Source organism: Perognathus longimembris, chromosome 18 (assembly GCF_023159225.1).
Source record: "Perognathus longimembris pacificus isolate PPM17 chromosome 18, ASM2315922v1, whole genome shotgun sequence".
Classification (NCBI taxonomy): domain Eukaryota; kingdom Metazoa; phylum Chordata; class Mammalia; order Rodentia; family Heteromyidae; genus Perognathus; species Perognathus longimembris.
In genome coordinates, this window is record NC_063178.1 from 18,356,955 (window position 1) to 18,365,814 (window position 8,860).

The window sequence follows — 8,860 nt, forward strand, 5'->3', positions numbered from 1 at the left end:
TTCAGTGTGCAAGCTCTTGACCACTTCAGCCACTCCACTAGCACCCTGAAGATTTTTTTCTTATGAGAGCACCATTAGGAAATGTCAAGCATAATTTAAGATAATGCTTACATAACTGACTTAATTTAGATCCATGGGAATATTGAATGACTTCAAAGACTGTCATTCATGATGGATTCTTTTTCTCTGTTGGTTTTGACTTGGTTAGATTATCATCCTGTTGTGCTTCTTTCTGCTTGATTCTTTTCTTCCGTTTTCATTTGGTGTCTCAGTATTTAGCTGTGCTTAGTCTCACACCGATAACCTTCATTCCCCAGGGCTGTGTTTGCAGGCGTCTGCATATGCACAATGGGCATCTTTATTTTTCTTGTTATTTGTGTTAATGCTGGTTTATTATCTCAGGGCCTGGGTGCTGTCCCTTAAGTCTTTATTGCTCACAGCTATTGCTGTTCCCCTTGAGCCAAAGTTCCACTTTTGGTACTACTCAGACCTCCAGGGAAGAATTACAGGCATGAGACACTAACACGCAACAGGTACTTCCCTTTGTATAAAAGTTTATCTTAGTTTTAGAAATTTTAACACCTTTTGATATTTCTAAACATTATTAACTATTATGTTGGTTCCTTATCTACTTGATAGCCTCAGAAGTTAAACACAAATGAAACAATATCATTATGTATTTAGCTTTTCTAAAATATATTACACCATTTAAGTCTAATTATACTGATAGGCTATTGCATCCGTAAAATAATATCAGCAAGTATTTAAATCTCTACATTTAATTGTAGCTGTCCCATGATTGTATAGCAGGTCCGTCTGTAACGGTCATAGAGTCCCCATCCTTTTAGACACTACAGCTAGTTGGAAAGAGCTTTCTTGTCATATTTTCTGTCCATCTTAGGAAACAATATCCTTAAAGCCAAATGTATCTATACTCCGGAGAGTAATTCATTCTTGAAAAATATATCTAATGTGAGGCCTAAGTCAATTCTATTTAACCTATTCTACGTACTTAGTTTCCATTTATTTTTCACAACCCTAGAATTCAAATTATATCAAAACAAAACATGCATTATTTGATTTTTTTACTCTCAGGTTTCTTTCACAGCTTAATATTGATGACTCATTTTCGTTATTCTGGACATTAAGCCAAATTTTCTCATCACACTTATTTTATTAGTGAAGCAAGATGAAAGCAAAAAATAAGATAATAATATAGAAACATTAGATTAATACATGGTACCCCAAACCATCCACCTATTGTCACTAAAATGGTTGAAATTGTAAAATGATCTCTGGGGTATAAAGATTAAATGTATTTTGAATTCTTAATATTTTAACGAAGCATTACGTAGTGGGATCATGAAGGAGAGTCCTATGTAGACAGATACAGAACTCATGATGTAATAAGTAAATAATGTTATCTTACCACCAGTTTGCTTAGCTACAAATGACCCATCTTGGCAGGCTCTGATAGCTCCTGCCTGCAGTCCTGTCACTAGGGAGTCTGACACTGAGATCCTGTTTCAAAGCCTGACGTGAAATTCATTCTCAACTAAGAGCAGTGGTGTGTGCTCCTCCTTCCAGCTGATTCTGTCTGTAGCTGAGAGGAGTGTGTTTCCAGTGCAGCCCAGGAAACAGAACGTCCATCAGAGTCTCTATCACTGATATGGGACAGGCTATGGTGCCACAACCCATGCAGAGAGGAAGGTGCCTCCCTCCCCCTCTCCTCTGCTGGGACTGGGCCCTCTCCTCTCTCTCTGGGGTGTGCGGTTCTCCTGGTTTCCCCTCACCCCCCACCAAAGGCACGTGAGTGCCAGGGCAGTTGACAAGTGTCATCCTCCCCACCCACCCCACTGCTTGCTCACTCCTGGGTGCACCATTGCTGGGGAAACCCTCCTGTGGCCCTGAGTTCAAGGCCCAGGACTGGTAAAGCAAAGGAACCCCTTCCCAGCTGGGTTTTGTAGAGAACCCACAGTAGTAGTCCAAGTCACATCTTGATATCTGTTAGTTTTGTTTGCTTTTAAACATTGCGTATCACTATGAAAATGAAGTGTGTCAAATTAATGGATTGTATTTTTTCTTCTCTGATCACGTCGTCATAAGTTGGGTGGAGAGCGATGGCTCACACCTGTGATTCCAGCACTGGGCACACGGCCCTGGGGACCCTTCAAGTTCTAGGGCGGTCCACGCTGTGCAACAGCTTCCAGGCCAGCCTGGTACACAGGAGCCCTTGGCTCAAAGCTCAATTCATCTCATTCAGATTCATGATCAGTGGATTTCATTTGGCAAGTGTGTACACTATACATTTATTTATGTCACTAAAGTAAACTTGGTGTCCTTGAAACAAGATAATATGTTTGGTCATAGGGATCATCTATTTTCTTGCCTAAGTATATAATTCTATTTTTCTACATATTTTCAATGTTGTGTTGATGAAATTAAACCAACAATGTTACTTTGATTTTAATTTGTATCACTTTTGGAGTGATCATGTATACAGCTCTCTCTCTCTCTCTCTCTCTCTCTCTCTCTCTCTCTCTCTCTCTCTCTCTCTCTCTCTCTCTCCCTCCCTCCCTCCCTCCCTCCTTCCCTCCCTTCCTCTCCTGGGTCAGGGCTTACATTCCAGGCCTGGAAGCTGTCCTTGAGCTCTTTTGCCAGGGCTCTGCCACCTTGACCCGTAGCTCCACTTCTAGTTTTCTGGTGGTTAATTGGAGACTTTCCTTCCTGGACCAACTTTGAACTATGATCATCCAGGATCAAGCAACCCAAGCAGCCCAAAAAATTTTAGAAGAAAACATTTAAACATGTACAACCAGAATTAAAATTTTTATTGCTTTCAAAAAATTACAGCATGCATTTTCATGTTGTATTTTCAATATTGCCATCACTCTGACCAAAGTATAAGTGTGTCTTGTTAAGGAAATAGATCACAAACTTTATCCAAAAAAACCCCAACTATATAATTATTATTCATCTCATAAACAATTGCCTTCAATCTGGTCTTTGAAGTATTTTCAGGTGGAAATCAAAGGTTGCTTACTTCTAATTCCAGGTTTATAAAATATGAATGTGTTACAAAATTTGTAGACAGGAATTTGATAACTCAATAGAGCATATTTTTGGGAAGGATGGTCTCGATTTTACAGTATTTTAAACTGACTTTATTCCATATAATTTTCTAATAACGTAAGCTTTCCTGTTCACTGAGGAAGAAATTCTGGTAGCTCCATAGGCGTCTGAGATCTGTGTGATCAAAGTTGATGCCAACCCAGGCGGACACAGCAGACTCCTTATCACCCACCGTCTGGGCTGCTCCCTTGGTTCATCATCCTCACAGTGGGCGTGAATTCGGGAGGAACACGGTTCCAGGCCAGCCTGAGCTGAAAAGTTCCTGAGACTCTGTGAGCTGCAGAAGCTCGATGCGGCCACGCTGGGCTTCACCAGAGCGACCGAGTCGGAGTTAGGAAGGAAGGTACACAGGGAAGGAGGAGGCTGCGCAAACACGGTTGGCTGTGTATCTAGGGATGAAGTAGAAAAAAGTGAAGTTAATAAAAGTAAGGAAAACGAGAAAATAAAAGTAATGAAACAAGCAGACATTAAGACCTGTCATTAGAAAAGAGACTCTTTGCATTGATTTGGGAGAGCTTGGACAGGTTCCCCTGTGTGCACTAAGCAGTCTCTTGATGGTGCATGTAGGGCTGTCTTGGGGTGTCAGCCTTCCTGTGGCCTAGGGGAGCTGGGGTGTGGGGTGTGTGTGTGTGTGGAGGGTGGGGGGTTGTTGAGTCCTGTCTGGAACCCTTGAGTTCTGCAGAAGGGTAGGGCTGCTTCTATCTGCCCTTACCTCAGGAAGGGAGCACTCCTGCCCTGGGGGAGACCCTCCTGCCCTGGGGGAGCCCATCCTGCCCTGGGGGAGCCCGTCCTGCCCTGGGGGAGCCCATCCTGCCCTGGGGGAGCCCGTCCTGCCCTGGGGGAGCACTTCTACCCTGGGGGAGCCCATCCTACCCTGGGGGAGCACATCTGCCCTGGGGAGCCCGTCCTGCCCTGGGGGAGCCCGTCCTGCCCTGGGGGAGCCCATCCTGCCCGGGGGAGCCCGTCCTGCCCTGGGGGAGCCCGTCCTGCCCTGGGGGAGCACTCCTGCCCTGGGGGAGCCCATCCTACCCTGGGGGAGCACTTCTGCCCTGGGGAGCCCGTCCTGCCCTGGGGGAGCACTTCTGCCCTGGGGGAGCCTGTCCTGCCCTGGGGGAGCCCGTCCTGCCCTGGGGGAGCCCATCCTGCTTGGGGGAGCCCATCCTGCCCTGGGGGAGGCCATCCTGCCCTGGTGGAGCACTCCTGCCCTGGGGGAGCCCATCCTGCCCTGGGGGAGCCCATCCTGCCCTGGGGGAGCACTCCTGCCCTGGGGGAGCCCATCCTGACCTGGAGGAGCCCATCCTGCCCTGGCGGAGCCCATCCTGCCCTGGGGGAGCACATCCTGCCCTGGGGGAGCCCATCCTGCCCTGGGGGAGCACATCCTGCCCTGGGGGAGCACATCCTGCCTTGGGCACAGCTTTTCCTCCTCAGATCTCTTTACTGGGTTGAAAATGGGTGCTGCTGACTCAGCCTCAGGTTTCCTGCTGGCTGCTCTGGCAGGGTTGCTGGGCGCCATCTCCATCTCCAGAGGAGGGGAAGGGCTGCCTTCCAAAGGCTGCTCTGGGCGGGAGACTGAGGGGGTCTATCCCGGTGAACTCACGCTTTCCCTTGGGTTTTTGGTCCATCTGCGACTTGTGTCTGTCTGTGGCTTGCAGCCAGGTTTCCACATGCACTGGAGGTGAATGGAAAGTGAGTGCTCTCTCCCCTCTCTCCTCCCCTCCCTCCCTCCCTCTCCCCTTCCCTCCATCCCTCTCTCCCATTGCTCATATCTTGGTTTTGTCTGCTGCTCTGGCTGCATTACCGCTGTCACCGCCTCTGGAGCGGCCTGTGCTCAAATCAGTCTTCTTAAGCAGGCTTCCTCTCTGCCCTGCATCTCTGCACTGGTTTGGCTCCCTGGATGTGCTTCTCTAGTTGTGGACTTTCACTTGGAGAGAGCTCAGTTAGTGCCCGGCTGTCCCTCTGCCCTCTTCCTCCATCCCCTAAAATTCCCCTGCACGGAAAAGGAGGCTGCTAGTAACCTCATAAGACAGCCTACAGAATGGACAACATTTGCCAGGTCAATGCTGGACAATGGCCTAATATCCAGAATAATACAGAGAACTCAAGAAACAAAACCTTGTAAGAATCAATACTCAATGTATACATGGGCCTATGAGGTAAAGAGACATCTCAAAGGAAGAAATACATATGGCCAATCGACACATGAAGAAATGCCCAATATCCCTGGCCATAAAAGAATCCAAATTCAACCAACATTGAGAATCCATCTCATTCCAGTTAGAGTGGCCATCACCAAAGATATTACCAACATGTCCTGGCACAGGTGTGAGAGATAACTAACCATAACCTACTGCTGGGATATACACTTGTTCAACTATTGTGGAATATTTGGAGATTCCTCAAAAACCTAAACATAGGATGTCTCCATGATCCAGGAATACTACCCCAAAAGACTACAAATCAGGATAGAGCAAGGCTACTTACACAACCATGTTCACTGATGCACTATTCAACAGAAATAAGCTATGGAAATAAACCCAGATGTGCTTCATGGATGAATGGATCAACAGAATGTGACATACACACAGTCACACACACACACACACACCTACACACACACACACACACCTACACACACACACACACAAATTTTACTCATCTGTCAGGCAGAATGATATTTGTAGAGAAAGGGATGTACTTTAAAAAACTATATTGCATGTTGAATCTTACTAAAGTCTTCACAAGAATGAGATTCCATGGTCTAATCCTTTTGAATAATTACCAGTTAGGCAACATGAGTATCAATACCTGAAACATGTTTTGAGAGGAAGGGTGCAAGAGTTGGAAGCTAAAATGAGGACTGACCCAATAAAGTGAAAAGAAATAATGAGCAAATACATTCATATTCAGTGTATACACATGAAAGTGGAACACAGAAATCATATTAGACAGTTCCTCCTGGGTAAGTGGGGACAGAATTTTGAAGAGGTGATTCAACTTAAAATGTCTTCTATGATGATCAAGATATGTATCTGAATCTCCTAAACTTGAAGATAATTTTTAAAAACCCCAAATATTGGGGCTGGGAATATAGCCTAGTGGCAAGAGTGCCTGCCTCGGATACATGAGGCCCTAGGTTCGATTCCCCAGCACCACATATACAGAAAACGGCCAGAAGCGGCGCTGTGGCTCAAGTGGCAGAGTGCTAGCCTTGAGCAAAAAAGAAGCCAGGGACAGTGCTCAGGCCCTGAGTCCAAGGCCCAGGACTGCCCAAAACAAAAACAAAAACAAAAACAAAAACCAAATATTAGTTCAAAACTTGAAGTTTAGCCTGGTGTTGTAGTTCACACCTTGAATCCCTGCTACTCAGCAAACTGAAGCAGGAAAATGCACAGAGCAGAGTGCCCTCCTAGCTCTAAGTAGATAAATCTTCACTAAGTGAATACATAACTATTTTTCAATATATATCAAATGAAACCAAAAGGAAAATACATCATTGTTATCACAGAATTGATATTTAATTCCACTAAAGCATTAATGTCAACTTTGTGGTTTAGGTTCTACTTAAACAATGGGCATTTTGACAGAACAAGTAATAATCATTTTTGCATAGAACATCTACCTGAAGATTTGTTTTGAAGCAGTTCAAAATAGTATAAAACTTTTCATTGCAACATATTATTAGAAATGTTATTTTTACAACATTTTATATCTTTCATCTACTAAGAATAATTCCAATAACATTCAGAAATAACATTATCTTTTAAGTTTTCTGTTATAACATAAATTTTCTTTTATGAACCTAATTTATACATTCTCCTTAAAAATGCCATGTTATCATCAGTTTCCACATGTGAATCTTGACTTCAATAGTACATCATAGAGCAGAAGTTCTAGCAGACCCAGACTCAAATCTATATTAGGTGAACACAAAACAAAACATGAAAGCATTATAGTCTTTATCTCAAAGACTTTTAGTTAAGTAAGCATGTGTTAGTAAACTTATGGAGGATTATATAAATGTTAATAAGAATAAAATTATGGGCAGGGGTATGGTAAGTTATGTGTATGGCAGAAGGAGAGAGAGAACTACAATACAAAATGATATTCAAATGTAATTAAACCATATTGGTGACTAATTATTATGTGGCTAACTGTGAAGGTTCTATATATTTGGATTTATTCATTAACTCAGCAACCATTTATTCAACCACTTACACAAGCACTGAAATTCAAGATCACGATATACTCCATTCTTCATCAATCTCTTCCTTGCTTCTGGAAAATGAGATCAACGGGTGATTTCCAGGCAGAACTATACTTACCATAACAAGTATAAAGGTACTTGAGCACAAGGGTGGGATGTATTTCTCAGTTTTGTGCCAATGTGAATGCATTTTGTTGTAGTTATTACATTAATAACTGAACTTTGATAATGAGGGAAGTAAGTCATACAAATTGCTAGACATTGTAAGTAGTTCACACTGACTAGAGTTACAGCAACGAAGGGTAAGTAGAAAGCACCAAGGCTGAATAAGTTGATGTACATAAACTTAATTTGAATATTTGCCTTTCATACCAAGGTAGTTGGAAATTTCATGAGTGCAAAAGATAAACACGGGGCTGGGGATATGGCCTAGTGGCAAGAGTACTTGCCTCAAATACATGAAGCCCTGGGTTCAATTCCCCAGCACCACATATACAGAAAGTGGCCAGAACTGGCGCTGTGGCTCACGTGGCAGAGTGCTAGTCTTGAGCAAAGAGAAGCCAGGGACAGTGCACAGGCCCTGAGTCCAAGGCCCAGGACTGGCCAAAGAATAAAAAAATAAAAATAAATGAATATAAAACACATAAAAAGGTAAACACTTATATTTGGAGACATTTGACTAAGAAGTGGAGGATGCCTTCATTTGCTAAGAATAGTCTGAGAGTTTCAAGAGATGACAAGCGAAGAAAGTGCTGAGTCACCAAAGAAAATGCACATGAACCTTGATAGTTACTACAGTGATGAAAGACACGTGGGAAGTTAGTCTACAGGAGGGGTGTTGGTTTTTATCCCTTCCATTTGAATTTTAATTATATGTTGTAGGTCTGTTGGCCAAATAAAAAGAAGGGGTGCTAATTGCTTTGTTTCAGAATATCAACAGACCTAAGTTAATTTATAAAGTTTGGCAACATACCTCCTGGTAGTCCACGAGTTATAATTCTTCCTTCTTCATATCTTGAAATAAGCCAAATATGACATCTATTATTTGAATTCAAAAAGAGATATCATCCTGGAAATGACTTTACAGCTTATGAAATCTGAGCTTACATAAGGATGTAGAGACTAAGACAGTTTGAAGAAAGTTGTGAAAATGTCACCCATGTAAAATTAACCTACATTCACTTTATGTAAAAAGTATCCATATATAATGCTACTTAATCTGCTTAACATTAAAATGAATACTTCTATACTAATTATGCTGTGAGTATTCACTAATGTATACACAATACAACCTATATTATATATTCAATGCATTTTCAATGCAAGTCAATGGTTTTCACCAAAACTGCTTTCTTTCCCCGCACAGTTTTAACATCAATTACTTGTAAAGGCTGTTTCACTTATGTTTCACTTCATATATGCCTATAATGTACCTTATTCATTTTTCCTGCGTCCTTCACACTTGCTTCCTGAACTAAATTTAATGCATTTCCTTTTTAAGTTTTTACACATGTATGTAACATA

The 8,860-nt window shown here is 42.7% G+C and overlaps 1 long non-coding RNA gene across 1 annotated transcript; it reads right to left on the bottom strand.

Annotated features, from left to right (window-relative positions):
* Window positions 1–6,881: 6,881 nt before the first annotated feature.
* LOC125367222 lies at window positions 6,882–8,391 on the bottom strand. The gene is made up of 3 exons (XR_007214016.1): window positions 8,310–8,391; window positions 7,348–7,407; window positions 6,882–7,043 (listed from the first exon to the last, which is right to left on the bottom strand). It is a non-coding gene; the product is annotated as an uncharacterized LOC125367222 (long non-coding RNA).
* Between the last annotated feature and the right edge of the window lie 469 nt (window positions 8,392–8,860).